The 12,871-nt window shown below is 44.3% G+C and overlaps 1 protein-coding gene and 1 pseudogene across 1 annotated transcript in view; both read right to left on the bottom strand.

The window, feature by feature from the left end:
- LOC137619130 (zinc finger protein 845-like) overlaps positions 1 to 12,002 on the bottom strand; it is an 87,786-nt gene extending 75,784 nt beyond the window's left edge. The window contains exon 1 of the mRNA XM_068349317.1: positions 11,456 to 12,002. The gene's annotated coding sequence lies outside the window, so the exon portion shown is untranslated. The remainder of the gene's footprint in view (positions 1 to 11,455) is intronic.
- LOC137619325 (5S ribosomal RNA) lies at positions 512 to 630 on the bottom strand (annotated as a pseudogene).
- Positions 12,003 to 12,871: the final 869 nt, after the last annotated feature.

A 12,871-nucleotide genomic window follows, 5' to 3' on the forward strand; every position in this document is an offset into this window, starting at 1 on the left:
TGGTTGGAATACGCCAGAACCATGAAGTCGTCGCGCACGGAGCGACTCGGCAGGAAACTGTAGGATCTGTAGAGGGGCCACACTACGGCCCCTAAGCCTGCCTGAATGATGGAGAGGTATCCTTCAGGTCCTGACCATACGCCTGAACCGGAACATGCCCCCCCCTTCTTTGACGAGTCCGAGAACAGCATCAAAATTTGGGGAAAGGACAAGAATATACACTCCCATCAAGAGGTTCCATAGGTCAACACCCATTGCAGGTCTAAACGTTCCGCTGGTCCCATAGGGGCCAGAAAGTCCGGTTAATCGTTGTTTTGATACCACCGGAACTTGGGCCGCCCCACAGGGAACTTATCCTGAGGCGACCGTTCTGGACTTTAGACGGATCAATGACGAAAAGAGACCCAGGAAACTTTCCAAGGTAGGGCCGAAAGCTCTGCTTGACTGAGAACAGGTACTGCGACTCTCCTCAGCCTTGCCACAGTCAACTGAAGGGAAGGCTCGGAGGAGGAGGCAACAGCATCTGGCGTCCCTAGGCGGTCACCCATCCAAGTACTGAACAGACCCAACGTTGCTTAACTTCGCTGAACGGACGAGAAGCAGTGTTTCCAACGTGGTAAGGCCGTTGACTCAATATTATGGCTAGAAACTCCAGATGTTGAGGCAGAAGTAGAGAAGGCTCCTAGCAAATTACCATGATCCCTCACTCATGGTAAGGACCGGACCCAGAAGCTTGTCCCGGCGTTGAAGAAGGTCGAACCCGAGCCTATCGGAGTTCACCAGACCTCCAAAAGGCGAAGGAGGCGGAAGCCTGCTTCTGAGCGGCCATGAGGAAAGCAGGGAGAGTTCTCTGGGGAAAAACCTGCGATGCCGCGGCGGGATCGCCACACCACATCTTAAGTCTAGGCTGAATTCCAAGAGCTTCCTGGAAGATGGATGGAATGGAAACTGGAAGTACCCGTCCTTCCGATCCAGGGCCTAAGGAGTCCTGCCGCTTTGTTACCAGTCTAATCGATTCTGCTGTTCCACGCTGGACGAAGTTTGTTCGACAAATTTGATCAGAGCTGAGAAGTCGACGACGGAATTCCCGTCTCAGATGCTTTCCTACGAGAAAGGATCGACTGAAGAAGCCGGGGGGTGAAGCTGTCGACGACCCTATGGAGGACCTTCTCCTAAGGCATGGATCATTCTGCCCAAACGGGTAAAACTCTTGCCGACCCCATGGCATAGAGATTCAGTGACACTGAATTCGCTGACAGAGACGGAGAGATGGTAAGAGTGAGGCGCGATATCCTTGGCTGATCACGGAGATCGTGAAGGAATCGGCATCGGGAAGCTGTTATCCGGATGAGTAACCTTAGGCATCCTCCCAGCGTGAGACCTGCAAGGGGAGGGTTGCTAATCCTAGAGTTTGTGAACTCTGCCGCTCCCTCTAGGATTATGCCCCCCCCCCCCGGGAGAGCCTCCCGTGCTACCTGTCCCTGACAGGAGGGGACTGCTATTGGACTCCTTGTCTTAGCTGCCGTAGCCGGTCCGATAACTTAGGACGACGGGGCTGAAAGAGGCGCTGGAGGCCTGCAGGGTCTGGAAGAAAGCGCCTTGGAGGAGTGAAAACGCAAGTCGACTTCCTCCGCACAACCGCTGTCCATGTCTCTGTCCTTGGGCACAAACAAGCTCTTCCCAAGGATGGAAGAGTGTCTGAGCTTGTCGACATCCACGGATGAGACACCCGAGAGGAAGCCCTTGGTCACTGCGTCTAGATGGTCCAACATCGAGCTTGCACGCAAGTTCGAAACTTGGCGACGAAACGCAAAGGTGCTTGAGCCCGAGAGGAGGAAAGTACCCATGATCTTCCTGGAGCTTCCTTGTACAAAACCTCGTGTCGCAACCGAGGAGGGAAAGGACCTGGTAAGCCCCTTCCACAAGATGGAGAAGAGGAAGGGCTAAACCAGTCACCCCTTGCCCGACGGAGAAATCTCGAACGGAAAGCTCCCTGGCAAGACCCTTCCAGGGAATGACGAGGAAGAGCTAACCCAGGTTCTGGAAAGAAGAATGTTGCTCAGACCTCCCTGAAGATTCTTCCTGCTCTTGCATGTGCCATGCTCAGCATTTACGGGGTGATGACAGTGTTCTGGAAATACACTCCAGAAGAATCGCCAGGCTGGCCATGTTGCGAAACCCCGACGGGAATCACGGTCGCAATCGCTCTGGCGCTCGCGCGATAGTAAATCAATGGTTTGCGAGTGGCCGAACATGGAAGCGCCCATGCGCGGGCACACAGGAGCGCAAACGAAAGTGCGCGAGGGCGAGCGTGTTAGGAAGGGCGAGAGCTGGTGGTCGGAATCCGAAAGTTCACAGGCGAGCGATGACCCGTAGGCAAGCAATGGATACTGCAGGAATCGAGCCGACGTTCGCGCGATGGAACACCGTAGGCTCGCGCGATGGAACACCGTCGGTTCGCGCGATGGAACACCGTCGGTTCGCGCGATGGAACACCGTCGGTTCGCGCGATGGAACACCGTCGGTTCGCGCGATGGAACACCGTCGGTTCGCGCGATGGAACACCGTCGGTTCGCGCGATGGAACACCGTCGGTTCGCGCGATGGAACACCGTCGGTTCGCGCAACGGAATACCGTTGGTTCGCGCGATGGAACACCGTTGGTCCGCGCGATGGAACACCGTTGGTCCGCGCGATGGAACACCGTTGGTTCGCCTGCGGGCGAATATTGGAGCGCATAGGCGCGGGCACGTTGGCGTGCGGTCGCGCGGGCACACAGGCGAGTGAAGGCGCGTTGGCAAGCGACGGCCAGTTGGCCAACGACGGCGCGTTGGCGAGCGGTGGAGCGTTAACAAAACGCTAGCGCGCAGGCGAAGAATCGCACGGGCGCGTAGGCGATCGCTAACGCGCAAGAGACTAGGGATGGTTAGCGCGCATCGCACTAAACAGAAGGCGTGCAGGTGCATCAGGAAGGTGAGCGCTGAAGCGAGCTGTCAATCAGGCGATCCTGGACGGTCAGGAAAAACCGTTGGCGCCCATTGGTGCGTGGCAGGAAAGGGCGCGCATATGTGCGCTGGCGATTGAAGAAAGCTGGCGCATATGTGCGCTGGCGATTGAAGAAAGCTGGCGCATATGTGCGCTGGCGATTGAAGAAAGCTGGCGCACAGAAGGACAGAAGTAAAGGTGAACGCTGGCGAACAGGAGGAAGATCTACGGCAAGACTCAGCTACCGGAAATTGTCCACAGCAGCCGAGCGCTAGATCGCTACTGATGGTGTCCAGGGGACCTGACACGCGTGGCAGATCGAAGGCGATCGTTGACGCGCAGGAGATCGCTGACGATCAGGCGAACGTAACGCGTCTGTGGTTGCTGGCGAGCAGAAGACAACGCGTGGAATCCTGTGCGTAGAAGAAGAGACCTTGTCCAAGACCTGAACCGAAGTTCTAGATTGCGCGGGCGAACGTGGGCGAACGTGGGCGCACAGGGCGCGTATCAGGAACCAACAAGAACAGCAGCAACGATCATCAGGAGAGCGCTGACTAACAAGAGAGCACTGGCGAACAAGAGAGCGCTGGCGAACAGGAGAGCGCTAGCGATCAGGAAAACGCTGATGAGCAGGAGAGCGCCTGTGCGCTAACACTGAGCAGGAGAGCGCCTGTGCGCTAACACTGCAGAAGGGCGTGCAAGGGAACCCTGACACGCAAGGGAAGTAACCCCATGGGAGGCAACCCTTTGCCCCGAAGGGACCGTTGTCCGTCGGAATACCGTTGTCCGTCGGAATACCGTTGTCCGTCGGAAGACGAGGACAGACTGCTGTCCATCTGCACCAGGGGCGGAAGGTCAGGAAGGCGTTGGAGATCGATCCCCAGAGAGATCTAAAGAGGAAGGAGCTGCAGGCTGCATACGGAGATTCAAAAAGGCGCCTATTAGCACCCTTATAGGGAGATGGGAGGCCCTTACAACGTAGCGGACGGTGAGCCTTACGGCGAAGGCGGCCAACAGCAACAACAGCAGTAGAGTCCTCCGAAGAGGAGTCTCTATGAGTGTACTCTCTCGCGAACGAAAGAGAAACGCTTCGTACGAGAGACGGGTCAGCCAGTGACCTAAAAAGAGCAATCCTCTGAAGAGGGGCTCCTGCAGTTGCCCAGCCCCTTGAGCGTAACTGCAGGTGCGACCGCTCGGCACCAAGAGCATAGTCGCACGAAAAAAGGCAAGAGAAGAACCCCCCAAAGGGGAAAAACTCAAGCCTGGACAGGAAAACTTCCCTCGGAAGGAAAGTTACCCACCCAAGGAGGCGAGCGTCCTGAGTGTTCTAAAATGAACTGGAGAGCTGTCAATCATCACGGGAGTACTTCCTGAAGAAGGAGACACGCCCCTGACGAAGATCTATAGGGGAGGCAGCAACAGCCGAATCCCCAGGCCTTACCAAGACATCGCACTCTGTTGTCACATTACAGAAACGAACTACTGTAGATCGGTAACTGTGAAAAATAAAAAAAAAAATCATTAGTTAACATTCATTCCCCCGGGAAGGCTCCGGAGAGGAATCCCGAGAGAAAGGAACACAAGAATTACACAACAGGCACGTGCCCTCACAACCACTTACACTCACGGAAGGAGAGCTGTAACCAACAGAATTATAACAATTATGATTATGTAACTATGTAATTTAAAAATGAATGAACACTAAAGATAGAACGAAAACCCCGAAAGGAATCGTTCTACAAAGCTCAAAAATCAACAAATACGATTAGATTCATAAACTAATTGAGACAAAATGTACGGTGTAGCAACCCCACCCACACGGGAAGGAAGCTACTCAGACGTAGTAAAAGGGTGAACGACCTCAAAGAGAGAGAGAGAAAGACCGTAGTCAAACTCGATCGCGACCCATGAAATTACACCATGTTGGCCTAACTGCCGAGGGCTCCACGGAGATATCGTACACTACACACACAAGCACAAACTCTGAAAAGGAAACTTACTGATTTCTATAATCAAATATATACATAAACACGAAAATTTTTTTACATATATATTGAGTAAAAGAAAAGTAAGTGATTAAGTAAAGACAAAACAAACAATGGCTGCCAAGCGAGGACAAAGACAGAGACGTCTGTCCACTGTCCGAGCCAAAAGTGAAGTGAAGCAGTTCACCGGTGTGTGAGGGGGGGAGGGGTAGCTAGCTACCACTCCCTTACCCCCTGCTAACTAGCGCGGGGGTAATACACCCTCGTTAAATTCTAATGGCTCGTCATTTCAGCTACGCTGAAAGGTAAACCCAATGTAAATAGCGTGGTTTGTATTTCGGTTACAGAACAACTGGAAAATAAAAAAGAATAATTATTTAACAGAAATTTCCCTGGGTGAAACTCCGAGGAGAAACCCCGAGGGGAAGTAAAACATAAGAACGAAAGTAGGTATGCGCCCCCCCCCCCCCAGCATGCCCGGGAAAAACTTAACAAAAACAGAATTATAACATTATAATTATGCAACTGACTTTGAATGTTCCAAGGATCACCGACCCCCGAAGGGACGTGAGCCCAGAGCTGAAAGTTAAAAATACAATTATATTCATAAAAATAATTGAGACAAATAAATCGAAATAGCGACTCGGCCTGAGAAGCTATCGTAGGCGTAGTACGGAGTAAGAGGTGAACGACCTAAAGAGAGGGCCCGTACTCCACGAAGGCAACCATGGTGGCCTAGGAGTGAACGGCCGTGATCAAGAAGAGAATCGTGGTGGCCTGGCTAAGCCAGCGATCACTCTCTTAGACGTACACAACACATACCGCACAACACCGAAAGCAAAGGAAACTTACTATTTTCTATACACAAAAATATATATATAAACATCCATAATGTTTAGATATATTAGGTATAAGAAAAGGTAAGTTAAAAAGACAAAACAATAATGGCCGACAAGTGAGGATGTGAGCGGAGACATCCGATCGCCATCCGAGCCAAAAGTAAAGTGAGCCAGCCTTTCACCGGTGTGTGTGAGGGGGAGGGGTAGCAGGCTACCCCTCCCTACCCCCCCGCTAACTAGCGGAGGGGTAGTAAACCCTCGTAAAATTTCTTATGGCTCGTCATTCAGCTACGCCGAAGTAATTACCCCATGTAAATAGCGTGGTTTGTATTTCAGTTACGGAACAAATATTCTTTAAAACAAAGGCTAAGCAGTAAAGTGAATTAACTTTGACAATAAATCCTCTTACGATTAAAATCGTCTAATTCACCGCCTCCTATCCTGTATTCTTGACTATTAACCTATGCCCTTATGACAACTCCTTTGTCCTCCAACAGAGACCAAAAGAACAAAAACAATGCCAAGTCAAAACAGTTTATTGAAGGTTAACGGAAGAGAGAGAGACAAAAGTCTATTCACTCCCGAGCCAAAAATAAAGGTGACATACTGTTACTAGTGCGGGTATGATCAGGGTGGCAGTCTAATCCCTGCTTGGACCCACTACTTAACTATGGGTAGTTGCACCTCACTTCTGGCTAGTTTTAGTTGTTTCCAAGGTATATCTCCACTATAAAGAGCGAAACACTTTGTATATAGCACCGAAACAAACAAAAAGTGACATGATAAACTCAGTGAGTGTGCGAGCAGGATTGCTGGTCTACCCCAGCTAGCCCTTCTAACTAGAGGTGGGTTGTTATCTCTCCATACAACTTATGCATAGTTTCCCAGTAAGCCAAACAAATATATCCCTAGTAAAGAGTGAAAGGGTTTGTATGTCGTATCAGAACAAGTAGGCTTTATGGTAACATGTTAGGTGAGGCTCAAGCATCTAAGGTGGGACGTTGCCTCTCTCCTTGACAGGGGTTCAGCAATGCAGCAGTTTGACAAAAATAATGTAGTCGCTGATTTTCAGGATATTGTTTTAAAAATAAATAGCGAGATATATATTGCTTGAAATATTGTGAGCGATTTCCAGGCCGCTTGATCCACTCTTTGAGATCCCTCCAAAGCCTTTCAATATTTTGAGTATGTACGAATGAATGCTCAAGGTCTACAAAGTTTTCCGAATGATTCACCATGTTATGCATATAAACCAAAGATGACAGCTTATTATATGCACGCCACTTGTCGCTATTAATACACGAGTCACTCTTAATATGTTTCTGGATTAAAGAAATAAGATTTTTAGCTGAGCGTTCTCGAGGCAAAGGCTCCACTAAAGGAGGTATAAAAAATTTCTTGGATTCCCTCTCAATCCCCCAAAACCCAAATCACTGAGAGGACGGCCCCTGTCAAATTTACGTTTGCCAAAACGAGATTCTATTATAACACCATCACCACCAATTGGTTCTTGATTATCAAAATATTCAGCTACTTCACAACAAAAACTACGCCAATCAACACTGGTTGCTCTACGAATTTTAAGAGAATCTATCACAGTATGATGGTTCCAAAATTTATTGACCCAATGATTAAAAAATAATAAGAGTTTTCAAGCAGGAAGATGAGTACCATCTAAAAAGGTACCTTTATAATCTGAAACTTGATACCCACATCGCCGGCGTTTCTTTGTTTTAGCAATCACCACAGTAGAATTACAATACCAAATATGCTTATCTTCCCTAAAAAGTAATGGTTTCTGACACTTAGGACCCTGAACACTCAAAGGTAACACAGAATGTTGACGGAAAAAATCATATGCATATTTTGCATGTTCGGGATATGCACCACCATGATATTTGCCTATTACCCAAAAATAGTCGAGCTCACAAGAGTCACACAACTGAATTTCACTATCCATAACTTTAAACTGATGGCGGAAAAGAAAATCCTCGGTCTGTTGGAACCGTATTGAAAACATCATAAATTGACAGCCAGTTACATAAAGGTATGATTGTAGATGGCAGTTGTAGATTGGCTAATTGTCGAAACAGTGGCCCGAAGCACATGTCTTCGAATGGCAAAACGTCAAAAGTATTACGTAATTCCAAAAACGTTTGTTATTGGCTGAAATCAATAAGAGTTAAGCCACAAGAGATGAAACAGGTGATTTGAGTGGTTGTCGATAACAAATAAACAAATGAACAAACTCAGGAACCTGATGATTGGTGTAGAAGGCAAATATTAAGACGTCATAAAATTACTTCCAATAACACAAGTTGAAAGGTGGAGCCAACAACCAAAACAGATTGGTTCTAAGCGTACGCATTGAGAAGATAAATTTACCACCTACTAGAATGAGATTAACAAAGCTTCAACCTAGCTGCCCGTGCCCATGAAAGGAATATCATTGGACTTAAACTTTTTCAGGTGAACTAATGGCTAACATTCTAATATACGGCATTTCAGAAAAAAAAAATTCAGCCACGTGCTAGGCAAACCATCAAGGCACATTTTCCGACAAATAAACATCTAAATGAATCATTACTCTGTGATAGTTCCTTAGTACGTAGTAATTTTGAAAGAAATGAGAAAAAACGAAAAAATGGCAATCACAGGAAAATCGAACACATACCTATATATACGCTATATCTGGCTAAAAAAAAAGATAGGCATGGGTAGCCAGATCATCTAGAAACACTTTCCAACACTATAAAATTATAAGTTTTGCGACACTACTTGCCAATTCCTTACGGTAACATGACTAAGCAAAAAAATGCAAAACAAATAAAAAGGGGCACTCGTGGAAAAATGGTCATTCTAATATACGGCATTTCAGAAAAAAAATTTTCAGCCACGTGCTAGGCAAACCATCAAGGCACATTTTCCGACAAATAAACATATAAATGAATCATTACTCTGTGATAGTTCCTTAGTACATAGTAATTTTGAAAGAAATGGGAAAAAACGAAAAAATGGCAATCACAGGAAAATCGAACACATACTTATATATACGCCATATCTGGCTAAAAAAAAAAATAGGCATGGGTAGCCAGATCATCTAGAAACACTTTCCAACACTATAAAAATATAAGTTTTGCGACACTACTTGCCAATTCCTTACGGTAACATGACTAAGCAAAAAAATGCAAAACAAATAAAAGGGGGCACTCGCGGAAAAATGCCTAACATTCTAATATACGGCATCTCAGATAAAAAAAAAAAAGACATGCACGTGTTAGCCCAACCATCAAGGCACACTTTCTAACACATAGACATGAAAAAAAAAATCAATAATATACGGCAATTCCTTACTACGTAGTAAATTTTTACAAATATTGAAAAAAAAAACAGAAATTGGCAACCGCAGTTAAATACCCAATATACCAATAACTACGTCGCATCTGACCAAAACAAAATCACGCATGGGTAGCCAGATCATCTAGACACACTTTCCAACACTAAAAAAGCAAAAGTTTTACGACACTATTTGGCAATATCTTACGGAAAAATGACTTGGCAAAAAAATGAAAAAAAATGAAAAAGGGGCACTCGCGGTAAAATGCCCGACATTCTAATATACGACATCTCAGATAAAAAAAAAGACATGCACGTGTTAGCCCAACCATCAAGGCACACTTTCTAACACATAAACATGAAAAAAAAAATGAATAATATACGGCAATTCCTTACTACGTAGTAATTTTTACAAATATTGAAAAAAAACAGAAATTGGTAACCGCAGTTAAATACCCAATATACCAATAACTACGTCGTATCTGACAAAAACAAAGTCACGCATGGGTAGCCAGATCATCTAGACACACTTTCCAACACTAAACAAGCAAAAGTTTTACGACACTATTTGGCAATATCTTACGGAAAAATGACTTGGCAAAAAAAATGAAAAAAAATGAAAAAGGGGCACTCGCGGTAAAATGGTCCTCGTGGTGATGAACGACATTTTAACTAAAAAAAAAATCATGCACATGGTAGCCAAACAATCCACCAAGACTTTCCACAACTGATAACCTATACAAGTTGCACCATTCTACGACAATTTCATAATACGTAATAACTTTGATAGTTATGCAAACTACCTTAGAAGGGTAAACTCGGTCGCGCTCGACCCCGACGTGTCTCAGAAATCGGGGAAGGAGTACAGCTACAGCAATGCACATCTGGACACTACTAGAGCGTGTAGGGGAGACACCTCCTGCAGGTCGATCACCCACAAATTCAGTCACGGGGGTGAGTCACGTGAGAAAAACCTGTATTTTTTTGACGCTCGGGGTCGCGAACGACCCACCGTACTTATCCAGGGTTAACATAGTGAACTAAGTTGAAATACGCTACATTATTAATGTCCATAAATGAAATAATACCCATCTGGCCTCACTCTTTGAAGGATATAATGAAAAGGGGAATTGTTTTTATAAAACTTCTTTCAAAACTTAAAGAGTTCCCATCTTTCCATTCATTATTGCTATCAGAAACATTCAAAGCCCCATGAAATAAACTTATCAGTCTCACTTTCTCCATATTGATTATTGTACTATTGTATAACTTTTTCGGTTTCATTGTAGTGTATTACAGGGTGATGTAACCTAGGAAAACAACTACTTTTACTTATAGAAAAAATTACGCTCTCTTCGAAAATGACACTCGTTCCCGTCGCAAATGAATAGTTTCAAAAATATATATACATCTATATCCTCCGATAATGGGGGACCCCCAGTGGGAACTCGGGGTTTTGGGTGGGGAAAACATACTGGGGAATCGATATATAAACGAAAAACAAGCCTTTTCTTCTCTATTCATTACCATCTTGAAATCATAATAACCGGAGGAAAATACAAAACAGTATATCTGAATAAACTTTGGAGGCGCCGTTGCAAAGATTGTGTCATGAAAAAATACAGTAACCAGTGCTGCCAACGTCCGATGTATATCAAATGTTATTTTGTGACCTGTCATACTACTAGGCTAGGTTAAGTGGGTTTGTTAGGTTCTGTGCCCTTTTTGTACTTTTTATATATTGGGTAAAACTTATATGGAGAAATTATTCAAAATTCGTATGGAAATATCTATCATTGCTATCGTTAGTAATGTCAGCGTGCCGTTGGTAACTCTGTGTACCATACGTCAACGTTGGTAACACTGTGTATTATTGGTAACGTTGTTAATGCTATCGTTCGCAGTACATTCGTAAGAGAAGTGACACCGTGCAACTTGAAGTTAGCCGAATTGGTTGATCTGTTTGTTTCCGATTGAAATGAACATCAAATTCCGTTAAATCACGTTATTTACTATAGGAAAACATATATTTTCTGTTCGAAATCTCACCCTGTAATACAATAAAAAATTACCAACATTTTATTTGAAGTTCTATATTACATTTATATGAGTTCCGGTCAACTAACTGACATTGCACTATACTATAGTGAAACCATTTGACCTCCTTTGGCCTAACCTTACCTGGCGGACTCCCATCCTTCGGTCAGGACGAGTCAGAGTTTGTGGAAGGATGTCCACCATTCTACAAACTCTTTGACTCCTTTACCACAAACTGCCTAAAAACCTCACAAAGATAAACAGGTGAACTCACCAGGGTAATAATTCTTTCCTCTTCTTGATGTCACAACCATATCAGTTGACAAGAAACCTGGTTGTCCTTCCTCTCATGTCACAAACAATACATCTCAAATACTGGAAACACTTCGAAAGATCTTTTTTTCCTTCAACACGTGTGTGGTCTGAGTCCTCCTCAGCAAAGGTGACTCTTTCCTCCTACAAAATGACATAGAACAGGAACCAGAAATGTCTCAGAATTACTCAGGTGTAAAATGTCGAGGGATGAGTAATGTTACAACTTCAGCAATTGAACAAAAAAGGCGAATTTTGATGAGAAGGACGAAAATGAAGATGGGTTGTTCAAAGGCACTTGGTCTTCCCACAAAACTTTCTGGAATCTGGTTTTTGTTGTTCTTGTTCTTGTTGTTGTTGTTGTTGTTGGGAGGAGGGATTTGCCTTTCCATCGGCACCTCATTTGGGTTTCTTCTTTATTCTAATTCTTTTATTTTCTTCTCTCTTTTTTTCCACATTTGATAGATATATTCTTTTCTTTTCTCTAGGTTCAGGTTCTGGGGTGAGGCATAGCCTTTACAACGGCGCCTCTAACCCTTATCTTCTTGTACTGTTTTGTCTTTTCTTCCACATTGGGTTTAATACTTCTTTTTTCTTTTCTATATTTGTTTCACTAAATAAAAATAATCCTATTATTTTAGGTCTTCGTCATATGGTTGTTGTAACTCAATTACTTCATTCCTTTCTTTTCTATATTCCTGGCAAAATAACAAAAAATGTATCAAATCTTCCTCCTCATTTTCACAAAAATTACAGTTTACATTCCCTCCATTGTGTCTATTTACAATATTTAGTTTTAACGTATTAGTTCTTGATCTAAAAAATATCACTGAAGCAAATGTATTGTCATGAATTAACTCTTCTTTAATTTCTTTCTTCCACGTTCTATATATTTCTAAGCTTATTTTACTTTCTATTTCTTCTTTCCACTTTTCAGTATCCCACTTTCTGGTTTCCGTTTTTATTTCTGCCTTGTTCATTCTTCTTATTTGTCTTATGCCTAAACTTAATTCTTCCAAATACTTTGCAGGTTGTTTCCACCATCTTCCTTCTTTTTCTTGAATATCCTGGATAATTATTTTCAGTATTTCCTTCTTTCCATTCAGGGTACGATTTAAGTACTGCAGCTTCCCATCCATCACCCTTGCTTTCATAGAAGATGCACCTATCTCCCCTCTTAGAGCAGTATTAGCTGTGCTTTTAGTGGCACCTAAAATCTTCCTGTATACCCTATTCTCTATTCTTTGTAGTTTCTCTATTTCAGTTTCTGTTAGATTTATTCTCTATTCCTTCTTTCTTGAACAACACGTTTCCTATTATCTTCTTCTTTTCTTCTTCATATGGCTGTTGCAATTCCACTATTTTTCTTCTTTCGTCG

Source organism: Palaemon carinicauda, chromosome 25 (genome assembly GCF_036898095.1).
Source record: "Palaemon carinicauda isolate YSFRI2023 chromosome 25, ASM3689809v2, whole genome shotgun sequence".
In the NCBI taxonomy this organism is placed as follows: domain Eukaryota; kingdom Metazoa; phylum Arthropoda; class Malacostraca; order Decapoda; family Palaemonidae; genus Palaemon; species Palaemon carinicauda.